This window comes from Pectinophora gossypiella, chromosome 8 (genome assembly GCF_024362695.1).
Source record: "Pectinophora gossypiella chromosome 8, ilPecGoss1.1, whole genome shotgun sequence".
NCBI lineage: Eukaryota > Metazoa > Arthropoda > Insecta > Lepidoptera > Gelechiidae > Pectinophora > Pectinophora gossypiella.
Window position 1 is genome coordinate 6619994 of NC_065411.1, and position 12552 is coordinate 6632545.

General features: G+C 37.5%; 1 protein-coding gene across 2 annotated transcripts in view; it reads right to left on the minus strand.

The window, feature by feature from the left end:
• Positions 1 to 12552, minus strand: part of LOC126368984 (globin) — a 168125-nt gene that overhangs the window by 22562 nt on the left and 133011 nt on the right. Inside the window, exon 1 of one of the 2 annotated variants that reach the window (XM_050013263.1) lies at positions 6450 to 6600. The exons of the other annotated variant lie outside the window; for it this stretch is intronic. The gene's annotated coding sequence lies outside the window, so the exon portion shown is untranslated. Of the gene's footprint in view, positions 1 to 6449; positions 6601 to 12552 lie in introns of those variants that run through there. 2 annotated transcript variants of the gene reach the window in all.

Genomic DNA, 12552 nt, shown 5'->3' on the forward strand with positions numbered 1-12552 from the left:
CTCTTACCTAGCTTCGTCTGTCCCATGAGGTGTGAAGGCAAGTTTATGTATTAACTTATGTAGGTATACATAAACACACCTAAATGGTTCCACCCACAACACACTATTAATTGTTTATGTGACAAGTGATTAATGTCAAAACGCTAACAAGATCTTCTAACGAGAGGACGCAAATTAAGCTAATTATTACAGTACGTTTATAATGAGATCCTGATACCTTATACGGATCGAACAGGTTACTGTCACAATTATAATTGTGCAATACACAACAACACGCCTGTCCCTCTGAAGGGTAGACAGTGTATAGGTAGTTTAGGTAGTATATTCACACATTCATCGCCAACTATGTTCAAGTCCGACGAAATAGGTGTATATATGTGGGATATAGAAATAACACGGAATATTTTAAATATCTTTACTTCTTATATTAACAAAATCCTCTAACCCGACCGACATCGCACCATCGACTCGCCTTTCTTACTTTTTATAACTGCCTTACGTCTCATTCATTATCCTTCCATAGTATTCTCACTTTCCTATATATATCCTAGCAACCACGATATCAGTTATCCATAAAGTAAACAACTGAAATTATGACTGTTTCCCTTTGTGAGAGATGTGTTTTTTAAAACCTGGATTCGAGACGTTGGGTAAGTGATTCCACATACTAAATTGCTGCTTCACTTCATTAGGTATACAGGTTTCACTGTTCCAGGATATACAGTTCTTATTTATATGTTTATAACGTAACCAAATCAGCTATGCGCGCTCCGTGAACTAGGTACCTACATGTATCGATAGCTTAGACCGTGGAGGCCGTTATGGTATGTAAAACCATTTACGAATAATAAAAGGCAAAACGTTAGTATACAACCGTATCGTAAACACATTTACTGGCAATATTTCAGCGGTGTTTCGGTAATATTGGTGTAAAGTATTTCTGTGGCGCATATACCTAGGCGACATTCGATTATAGCTCGGCTGCGTGCCAAAACAATCAAAACGAGTTTTGTTATTACAATATTTGAATATAGTTTCGGTTAAAAACGAAGTGCTAGTGTTAACGCACTGCTGGGATGCGGGTAAAGAAAATATCAGTGAAAACCATGTACTTAAGCGCCTTGTTTGGAGGATCACATTCGGATGTGACTTTTGTTAACAAAACCACGCAATAAACACGCTAGTTTCAATCCGTGTAAAAAACTGTGGTCTCAATTTATTACCGGGAAAAAAATAATTCAAAAAAATCAAGATCATAAAAAATATGGAGCTGCACTTTTAAAATTGCTGTGCCCAATCACCTTATATTGCCAACCTTGTACTATTTATTATGGAACGCAATAAATGAGTCTGATTATCATCAACATATCTCAAAGACTTCAAAATTCAGCAAGACCGGAAAGAGACGAGGCTGATACTTTGCAGTGGGTGGAAACAGGCTAAATAGATATATAGACTGGTTAGTTAAAAGTTACCGACAATTTGTGGATGTATTTAATCCGGAACTTACATCATAAACTTGTTTATGTAAATTATGTATAATCTTCATCTGTCGTGTGAGTTGTGAGGTCGATTACCAACCCCATCAACCCAGCCAGCCGTATTGAGCAGCCAAAGGCCCCTGACATGGCTAATATAACGACTATTTACATATCAGTAAGTAGAAACCGGGACCAAAGGCTTAACGTGGCTTCCAAAGCATGGATGTATAATGAATGTGTAATTAACAGCTGTTAATTACATGTACTATAAAAAGCGTGTTAACAATAAAACTAGTAGATAGCGATTGTTAATTAAGTACTCTCAGTGATTGGATTTTGATAAGATAGATAAAAGCTGATATTGTTCGATAACAGGCGTTGGTAGCTTATTAAAACTGAAGATCTTATTAACGTGTGATAGTAAGCATATAAAAAATAGATAAATACAAAGTCAGTTAAATTACTAAATCTTCTAATAGATTTCCGACCGTAGTCATTCTTACATGTTTGTTTCCTTGGCAAAATAGATATAATCGTGACTATTTCAGTACAAACTGTCTAATTTTATTTTAAGTTATACCTGTAATATAAAACCGCATAAAATGAAAGGAACGCGTAATTGACAAGCAAAATTTATGAGACACACAAAAAACAAACCTTTTCAAATTTTACATTGGCCAATAACCCAACAGAATTAAGTAAGACAGCAGTATCGTAAGGTTGCATGTTAGAGAGATGCCTATTTGATTCGCTCGGGTTATTAATTAATTCCCTCATTCAATGTAAAATTAACAGCTGTCAATCATTCGTGCTTATCCTTTTTTGCGGATCAGAAAATGACAAGTAAGTATAACTTAACATAAAATGAGGAGGTGTCTGCTGGAAGGGTAGATTTTGTTTCTCAAGTTTTTAGTCAGTGGATTCCCAGGACCTTTTCCTTTCAGAGAATTTTCAATGTCAATTTGTACTTACTTAACCCTTTCAGTGATGTGAATATTCACCCCTAAAATATGTTTTTATATACCTAAGGTGGACATATTCTGTTGCGCTGGATATAGTATATGGAAGACATTTACGTCTATAATTTAAACAATGGATGTCTGCATCGACATTAATAACCGTATAAATATGAATTACTGGATACATCACTGTTCCTCATTATAAATATGCGTGTAAATATTAAATTTTACTTACTTGCAAAGTGTATTCAAATAAAATACAATGCTTCATTATTTTACATCTATAATAAATAATATTTACTTACCAATATTATTTCCTTCGTGTGTGTATTCCGCATTATAAGTATAATTAATGGCAAAATATTGGAAATTGCATATACCAAAGAGAAGATTTTATTTGTTTTAAGGGGCTCTTCTTCTCCTTCTCTTGAATGCTTACGCATTAAAAAAAACATATCGAAATATTAAGCTTTAGTACGTAGGTTACTTTGATTAGATTCTATCTATCGAAGACATAAATGAATATCCGTAAATGATTATTTATGTAAAAATGAAATAAGAGTAAAGTTACCTTTTCATTTTATAACACACTCTCACTCAGGTAAATAAATATACCTACCATTATCATTTTCAGTAAGTACACATTTTTTGTCAATGGGCTTATCTCCTTTCACCATAAGGTGCAGCTCAGATACCTAAAGATGGCGAAAGCGAACTTTATAGGGAGTTCGCTTCAAAAGTGGCTGCAAGTTATCTTTAATTGGTAGTGGCTCTACCCTCCCCATTGGGAATTACAGACGTAAGTTTCTGCGTAGGCCAACAATGATGAAGTCACGAGGTGTCACAACAATTGTTTTAATCCTCTTTTTACGACATGATATGAATATTTAGGTAAATTAATAGTTTGACCTCATTGTGACAGTTCTGTATAAACGGAGTCAATTTCTGAAATTAAATTAACGTTTGCGTGTTTCAGTCGGAAATGTAGAGCGGATCTGACATGCGTTCTTTGTGTTTTGCTTATTTGTTATGTCGTGGCTGTATTTGCAAACTGACGTATTTGCACTATTTTGCTAAAATCATCATCATCATCATCAGCCCATTATCGTCCCCACTGCTGGGGCACGGGCCTTCCCTATGGATGGATAGGGAGATCGGGCCTTAAACCATCACCCGGGCCCAGTGCGGATTGATGGTTATTAACGACTGCTAATGCAGCCGGGACCAGCGGCTTAACGTGCCTTCCGAAGCATGGAGGAGCTCGAGATAAAAACTTTTTTTTTGTGGTCACCCATCCTATGACCGGCCTTTGCGACTTCAACAATCGCAGACCGAGCACGTTTACCGCTGCGCCACGGAGCTCCTCAAAAATGTCTTATTGACAATAGCAAAAGGTGCAAATCAGATTCGCCAAAAATTTCAAATACTTCTCTCCGAGTATAGAAAAAGCACAGGGGGTTAAAACGGCCACATCGAAGCAATTCATCTAAGAAAGCAATATTGCTATTTGACATTTGTTTGCATTGCGCACTTACTTTTATATGCGCAAATGTCAAATTGCAATATTGCTGTCTTAGATGAATTGCTTCGATGTGGCCATTTTAACCCCCCAGAAAGTTTTAAAGTCGTAAGACCGAAAGTCCTTTTAAAATCCAAACCCCATTAGTTAACTATTGTGTCTGGAAATCTCGGCCTAAGGAGGTTAAACTGTGTCTCGTCCCAATTTTAGGGTTCTATCTCATTAGGCTAGGATCCCGTGCTTGCAGCACCAGCGAGAAATTGTTCGGAATTCGATTGTTGAACAAATTAGTTGCCCAATCAGATGAGACACCCTTGATACAACAAGAATGTTCCCAAAGTGGGTACGTTCCCGTTGAAAAAACTCTTTATTAGCAAGGACACTGGCTGCTTTTTTTTCAAATTGTTCTTTCTTGTACTCTGATCTTATCTACCTAAAAGTCATGTAATAAACTTCTTTTCACATAAGTTTTAAGATATTTTCCAAAGTGGAAACATTTCCCGGAACGGCACATCGCTGGTCATATTAGACTGGCCTCTATTTCTAGATGCAAATTTTATAATTTGTCTTAGACTCAGCCTGTTTTTTTTTGACGTGACTTATTGTAGATTTCCCGTTGATGGCATTAACTACTTGGCCGAACATATGAGGAGCGCTGAGGGCTCTCACCCGGTAAAAAATTCAAGACAACAGGCCTGAGGGTGCCCAGTTGGGCGCGAACCTCGGCTCAGGGCGTCGTCTGAGAGGGAGAATATTTGAAAGAAGTAATCGACTCTAATGGGTCGATAGCGATAAGCGCTGATTGAGGGAATAGACCCAGTCAAATAGGTACCCTATTGTGACAGGCTACCTACCCATTTCAAATCAACATTATATAATGTGCAAGATCACTGACTGACTCACTCACTCATCACGAAATCTCAGAAACTACAAGAGTTTTGCACGGGGATTTCTTTTAGGACGCAAGTACTCACTAAGACGGGATTTTGCGACATTCCCACCTTGGGGATATTACCGGGAACGGGAAATCACTGTTCATATCAAGTGTAATAAATGTCTGTGATAATAAATAACATGACATAGGTTAATTTTAAATCGAATAAAAATCTCACTCGGACGGTACTTGAACCCGTCTCTTGTCAAGCGGGGACGAGTGTGTTAACCATTACCCCACTGCGTCCTCCCCCTGTTCATGCGAAATTCTTTCGATCTATGTATCGTCATTAAGCCGACGCCGAAGCAGAGTTTTCCTAAGAGCGGATAAATAAGTGCTATAAAAACAAACGCTATCGAACCACTATAGTCGATTAATTCTTTCAAATTATATTCATATTATAATTATTATATTCTTCCTCTCAGACGACGCCTGAGACGAGGTTCGCGCCCAACTGTGCACCCTCAGGCCTGTTGTCTTAAATTTTGTACCGGGTGAGAGCCCTCAGCGGTCCCCATTTGTCCAGCCAAGTATTTAAAGTACTGTGGCAAATCTACAATAAATCACGTCAAAAAAATACATGACATAGGTACTTGCCTAAAGTCTTAGTATTCAGCCTAAACGCGGAACAATGGACAGTAAATAAGGTACGTAAACAGAGATGTTATCTAGTAATCAACGGTTTATTGACTATTTTATCTTTGATACTGTTGATAATAGGTAATTAAGTGAATGACAGACTACGAGTTACAACTATAATCCTATTATAGACTGGACGGAACCTGTGGATATTCATTTGTTTTTGGCAAATTATAATGGCCTTCAATAATTCCGGTATTATTATATTTCTTTTTATTCCATATTTTTATTGTTTATTTCCTTTAAGAATATTGAATATTTCATGATACCAACAGTACACATAGTGTAAAGTTACAACATTAAATTCTTAAGTTATTTTTTGTATATGTGCCTCAATTACAGGTACACACTGCATTCACAATTACAATAGAATTTCTATCTATCATCGATACTACTTCTATAAATGTGTAAATAATTCACTGTTTTTTTATTGGTAAGTACTGGTATTTATTGTGTATGGTACAAAATTAACAGGGAATTTATTGTAGAGATGTTTTACTGTTATTTTTACGTAAATAAAAGTGAAATATCATCACTTCTCTTATCCATAAGTTTTTATTTTTATCTTTTCATTAACCTGCCACTTAACGTAATAGATGTATCATATTCTCGCTTGATATTTTGAGTTAATTACAAATAAAAATGATGTATGTTGCTATTTTGTTGATATAAACAAATACCTACCTAATATTAGATACCAACTTCACTAAGTACGGTAGAGACAGAAAGTGTTACATCTCTACTTAGTATGATTAAGTGACAATAAAATATACTTAATATGAAATTGACATAATAATAGTAACGAGGAGAACAATATAACGTTTACGCGCGCGTTTCAGTTACAACACAAAACTGCGAGCATAACATTCCTGCATCTAATAATAGGTATAATAGTACACACTAGACATGATACTTACCAAATAACAAAAGAGGTTCCCAGTTTAAAACTAATTTTGAATCTTCAATGTCACGGTTAACTTTTACGCGCGCGTTTTCGGTTTGCGTCGTACGGTCAAAGCCACCACACGGCCACTTCCTACGTTGACTACGGTAGTACTAACTTCTGTCCGGCACGCTACGGAGTCCCCGCCCGCCCAAGAAGCCCTATCGGGAGACCTTGGACATGTCATATTAATTTGAGTTTGATACCCGTTTGACAGTTCCTCGGCTTATGTAGCGTAAACTTGAAAGTTTTGTCCGGAATTTGGTCGGATTTAATTGCTCATTAGGTGTTTTTGAACGGCGAGAAGTGGATTGTAGAGTTCAGAATTTGGACAAAATAAGATTATGATACTGCTGATATTATGTAGGAAGGATTTTAATTTATATTTTTATTGTGCATTTTTCACTAACATTTACATTAACAGCCTATATACGTCCCACTGCTGGGCACAGGCCTCCCCTCAATCAACCAGAGGGGGTATGGAGCATACCCCACCACGCTGCTCCACTGCGGGTTGGTGGAGGTGTTTTTACGGCTAATAGCCAGGACCAACGGCTTAACGTGCCCTCCGAAGCACGGAATCATCTTACTTTTTCGGACAATCAGGTGATTCAAGCCTGAAAAGTCCTTTCCAAACAAAGGACAGTCTCACAAAGTGATTTCGACAATGTCCCCATCGGGAATCGAACCCGGACCTCCAGATCGTGAGCCTGACGCTCTAACCACTAGACCACGGAGGCTGTTAGACCACGGAGGCTGTTAGATGTTAGAACCCACTAACATAGTGGGTTCGAAAATGATTAGTCAGCGATGCGGCTCGCCACCTATCACGTTGGTCTAAGAGAAAGCTCGGTGAGGTGTGGGTAGGTACTCAGTTGATCTTACGATCTCTGACTACCTCAATTGGAATATAGTCGTGAGCTTATGTGTGTCTTTACGTTGAAAAACATCACACTCATAACATAACACAACTTCACGCCGGTATAACGTATACTTAGTGATGGGCAGGGAAAGAAAAAATTGGGTGGGAAAGAAAAAATATCGGGAAAATATGGGAAAATAAAATAAACACCCGAAAAATTCCCGAATTATGGGAAAATATTTTTTATTTAAAAATGTTTTCTGTAGCTCCTCCGTGCTTCGGAAGGCACGTTAAGCCGTTGGTCCCGGCTGCATTAGCAGTCGTTAATAACCACCAATCCGCATTGGGCCCGCGTGGTGGTTTAAGGCCCGATCTCCCTATCCATCCATAGGGAAGGCCCGTGCCCCAGCAGTGGGGACGTTAATGGGCTGGTGATGATGATGATGATTTTTTATTTAATTATTTTTAATCTTATTATTATACGGTATACTATACAGAGGGTGTGTCCGTCGTGGCCATACCTTAAAATTGAACATTTCATAGTGTGTTCGACCATTTCCTGAAATGGTCATATTTCATGAAATAGCCAACTTAAGTTGACCATATCTTTGAAACGTCAACGTTTAATGATATTTCAATCAACGTTTGGCCATATCGTTAATGTAGGCAGTGTCAAGTGGAATTTTCCATTGCAAAAGTAAAGAATTGAAAATTATTTAAAAAAACTAAAAAAGCAACATTAATTTTGTGACGGAAAAATCCATTTGATATTAACTCTGTATCTTCCCCCTCTGTATTCGTTACGATGACACTAACACCCTGTGTTACAGGCCAATTTCGTTTTTTACTATTTATTGTTTATTCACAGTATGCTAATTCATATGTAAACGCTAGATAGAAAGATAAATAGATATGTAACGTTCAAACGAACAACGTTTTTATGAATATCCAATATTTGTACTAAGTAGGTATATAATATTATTATAGATTTTATAAGTGTATGTTTATCTGTTCTACATGTAGGTGTAATGTAATGAATGAGGGTGAGTACAGTCATGAGCAATACAATGTACCCACTTTAGGACTCTGTTGCACTAACATATTTGACATTTAGTGAGACTTACAGTTCAATTTGTCAAAAAAGTTAATGTGACAAGGTACCAAATTGTAAACATATTAATGCTCGTGACCGTATCTAAATAAATGCTAAACAGATTATAAAATAATGTTTGAGTAACGTTAAGTCGTTGGTCCCGGCTATTGACGAACGGTAACACCACCACGAACCCGCAGTGGAGGAACGTGGTGGAGAATGCTCCTCCGGTTAATTGAACGGAGGCCTGTGCCAAACAGATGCCTTGGTTATTTTTAATTACTTACAGTTGCCTGGAAGAAATTGCTTTTTACTTTTAACAATAACACCGCCTATATTATTTCTTAAATCAATTTTGTAATAGTTATTTTCCTTTTGTTTTTCTGCAATAACGACCTCGATCTCGCATCGTCTGAGAGAGTTAGTATTTGGAAAAAAAGATCAATCGTTTTAAGTTTACGCGGCTATTATCATAATTAAAACACATAAGTGTAAACAACTATTGTAATATTCAGTAAGAAAACAGTATAATTTGGACTTCTTTTATTTATTAATCTAATATTACACAAAAGACACAGCTCAAGTCCAGTTCAGTCGGAAAAATAGGAGGCCGCCGGCCAGTGTCGCCCAGTTTTATAACCTCGGAACGTCACCCGGCCCCTCCATTTTTCTAGTCATTCATTCGTCGTTCCATAGATGGCGCTAATCGACTAATCAACATCGGGGTTGCCAACACGGCCATTCTGCATGGTGCTTGCCCCAAGCACCCCACGAGTCTGGATAAAATACTGAAACATGGAATATTTGTTAGATACCTAACTTATCTACCGTTTTACTGCTCTTGTCAGATAACAGTAGCTCACGTCACGATTTCCTATAATTACATATTCCGTCACTCGCACTTAAAGGGACTTGCCGCACTTAAGAGACCGAGTTGACCTAATATTAAGAACAACGTGCACTTAAAGGGCATTTCGCCACACTTAAGCGTACCAAGTTTGCTGAAGCCAGATTTTAAGAACAACCTGCACCTAAAGGGCATTTCGCCACACTTAAGCGTACCAAGTTTGTTCTCATCAAAACTATACACATTATTACCATGACGTGAACGACTTATTTTATCTTGACTCGCTATGTACCTCCCTGCATCATTCTTCTACATACATAAGCATACATTCATAATCTTACATAACATAGATGTTTAAAAAGTTACGCATAAAATACCTACTGTTGCCAACACGGAGTATACATATATATATTTTTTTTGTGTCATTCTGAGTCCCAATCACCAATGCGGATCCATGGTTTCATATTTTCTGCGGCTGATATACCAGTGTACTTTCGTCTACTGCTACCTTTGACATCCGTCACCTCATATCTATCGAATCCAAGAACCTTTTTTACTTGAAACGGACCTTTGAAAATAGGAAGTAGCTTCCGACTCTTTCCGTCATTATTTTGGCTTTGTATTTTGACTAGTACTAAATCACCTTCGGAGTATTTCTTTGCCTTTGTCCTTAATTTGTCAAAATATTGCTTCTGTACTTCTGCACTAGCCTTAATATTATCATTAGCCATCTTACGCAACCCTGTTACGTCCAATAAACACGCATCACTATCAAGTTCCGGTGCCAAACTATCACCATCCGTTCTTAGTCTATACCCAAAAAACACTTCACTGGGTACTGTCTTGGTTGTCCTATGTATTGTACTATTCAACCCTTGTTGTAAAGGTTTTACGTATTCGTCCCACCTATCTTCGTCCGTATTAGCACCACAAGTTTTAAGAGCCTCCAAAATAGTTTTATTAAAACGCTCGACTTGCCCGTTTGAACGAGGCATACCCGTCGCCACCGTATGTACACGTATATTTCGGTTTTGACAATATTGCGTGAATTCACTAGAAGTAAAACAAGAACCTGCATCGCATATAAGTCTTCTAGTATTGCCGAATATTTTAGATATAATTTCTAATTCTTTAATGACTGCACTTGTTTTAGTTGTTTTAACCGCCGATATAAATGTAAATTTTGTGAACGCGTCTACTATTACTAATAAGTATTTATTTTTGTTTTTAGTTTGTACAAACGGGCCTAAATGATCAATATGTAGTGTATGAATTGGTTGTGCATATTTTGGCAACGGATATAACTCGCCCTCCTTTGGTCCACCTTTATTTTTAAAATAAATGCAATTTAAACAGTTCCGAATATATTTTTTTACTACATGTCGCATCCGTTTAAACCAGTAAAGAAGCCCGATACGTTCCACCGTCTTATCAACAGAAAAATGTCCGATGTCGTCGTGGTTACACTTGATTATTTGCCATATGCAACTTTTTGGTACTACCCATCGACGACCTCGTGACGTTTTTCTGTATACTTTACCCCCTAATAGTTCATATTTATCAAATATTTCTCTATTATCGTCGGCCTGTCCTGATTCCAAAATATTTTTAAGGTTTTGTATGTCACAATCCTGCAACTGTACCGTCAACAGCCAGTCTGCCTCCGTGATCGTCATTATTAATTCGGTCTCAGATTTTTCTCCCGAGGGCACAGGGTTCCGGCTCAGCGCATCTACATGAAGCATGCGTGAGCCTTCCCTGTGCACAATCTCAAAAGAAAACTCTTGAGTTGCCAAAACTGATCGTGCTATTCGAGGAATAATCTCCTTTTTTGAAATGGCATAACGGACAGCATTACAATCTGTCACAATCTTAAACGTAGAACCCAACAAATATAAACGAAACTTTTGTAGGGAACACACGATGGCTAACAGTTCTAGTTCGAAAGAATGGTATTTTTTTTCATCATCTGTCGTTTGCCGACTGTAATAGTGCACAGGTTTTTCACCTTCTTCTGTACGTTGCATGAGGATACCTGCCACACCTTCTCTGCTAGCGTCTGTATAAAGTATACTTTCTTTATTTGGATCGAATATAGCCAAAACACTTTCAGACGTAAGCTTCTCCTTCAAGGTGTGAAAAGCATCCTCGTGTGTCGCGTTCCATGCCCAAACGGCTTCCTTCTTTAGCAGTTTTGTGAGTGGTGCAGAAAGCATAGCACAATTTTTTATAAACTTGCGAAAATAGCTTATTAAGCCCACAAACTGCCGTAGTTGGTGAACCGTCTTGGGCCTGGGAAAATTCCTAACAGCCTCCAATTTGGTGTTATTTGGCATGACACAATCCTGCTTTATTTTATAACCCAAAAATTCAATTTCACTTTTGAGGAAATGACATTTCTTTAAGTTTAAAGTTAAACCGTTTTCTCTAAATATTTGCAAAACCTGTTCTAACAATTTTAAATTTTCTTCCACAGTTTCGGTTGCCAAATAAACATCGTCTAAATAAAGTAAAACATTTTCAAATCTCAAGTTCCCTAATGCCTTGTTCATCATCTGTTGAAAGCAGGATGGAGCATTTGCTAAACCAAAAGGGAGTCTTAAAAACTCGTAGTGCCCGTCTTCAGTGGTAAATGCGGTTTTTCCTACAGAGTCCGGGTGCATCATGATTTGATAATAACCACTTTTTAAATCGAGGCTAGTAAAACACTTATACCCCTGAAGGCGGTCCACAAGGTCTTCTATGCGAGGCATCGGATATTTATCCTTAATCGTTACTTTATTTAACAATCGATAATCTATACATAATCTTTTTTCACCGTTCTTTTTATTTACCAAAAGAGCTGGACTGGCATAAGGCGACTTACTTTCTTGTATAATACCATTCTCTAACAATTCACTAATCATTTCCCTAATCGTTTTTCTATCGGCATATGAAGACCTGTATGGTCTGCACTGTACAGGTTGAGAAGTGGACAAGTTAATTTCCATCGAGTGTCCCTTAACTTTACCCAATTCACTTACATTCGTTGCAACACAGTCTCGATATTTTCTAAACAGTGTCGCCAGCTCGTTTTGATATAATTGCGCGTCAATCTCCAATTCCGAAACAGTATTACAAAACTGATTAAATAATTCGGCATAATCGAATTGTAATTTATCACCTACCCGTGAATACGTCAAATCTGGCCGCTCGGTCACATTTCTTCCGATCAATATGTCACAATCCACTAAATCATCAATAATATAAAAGTCAACGTCAGTCAAAAACACAGA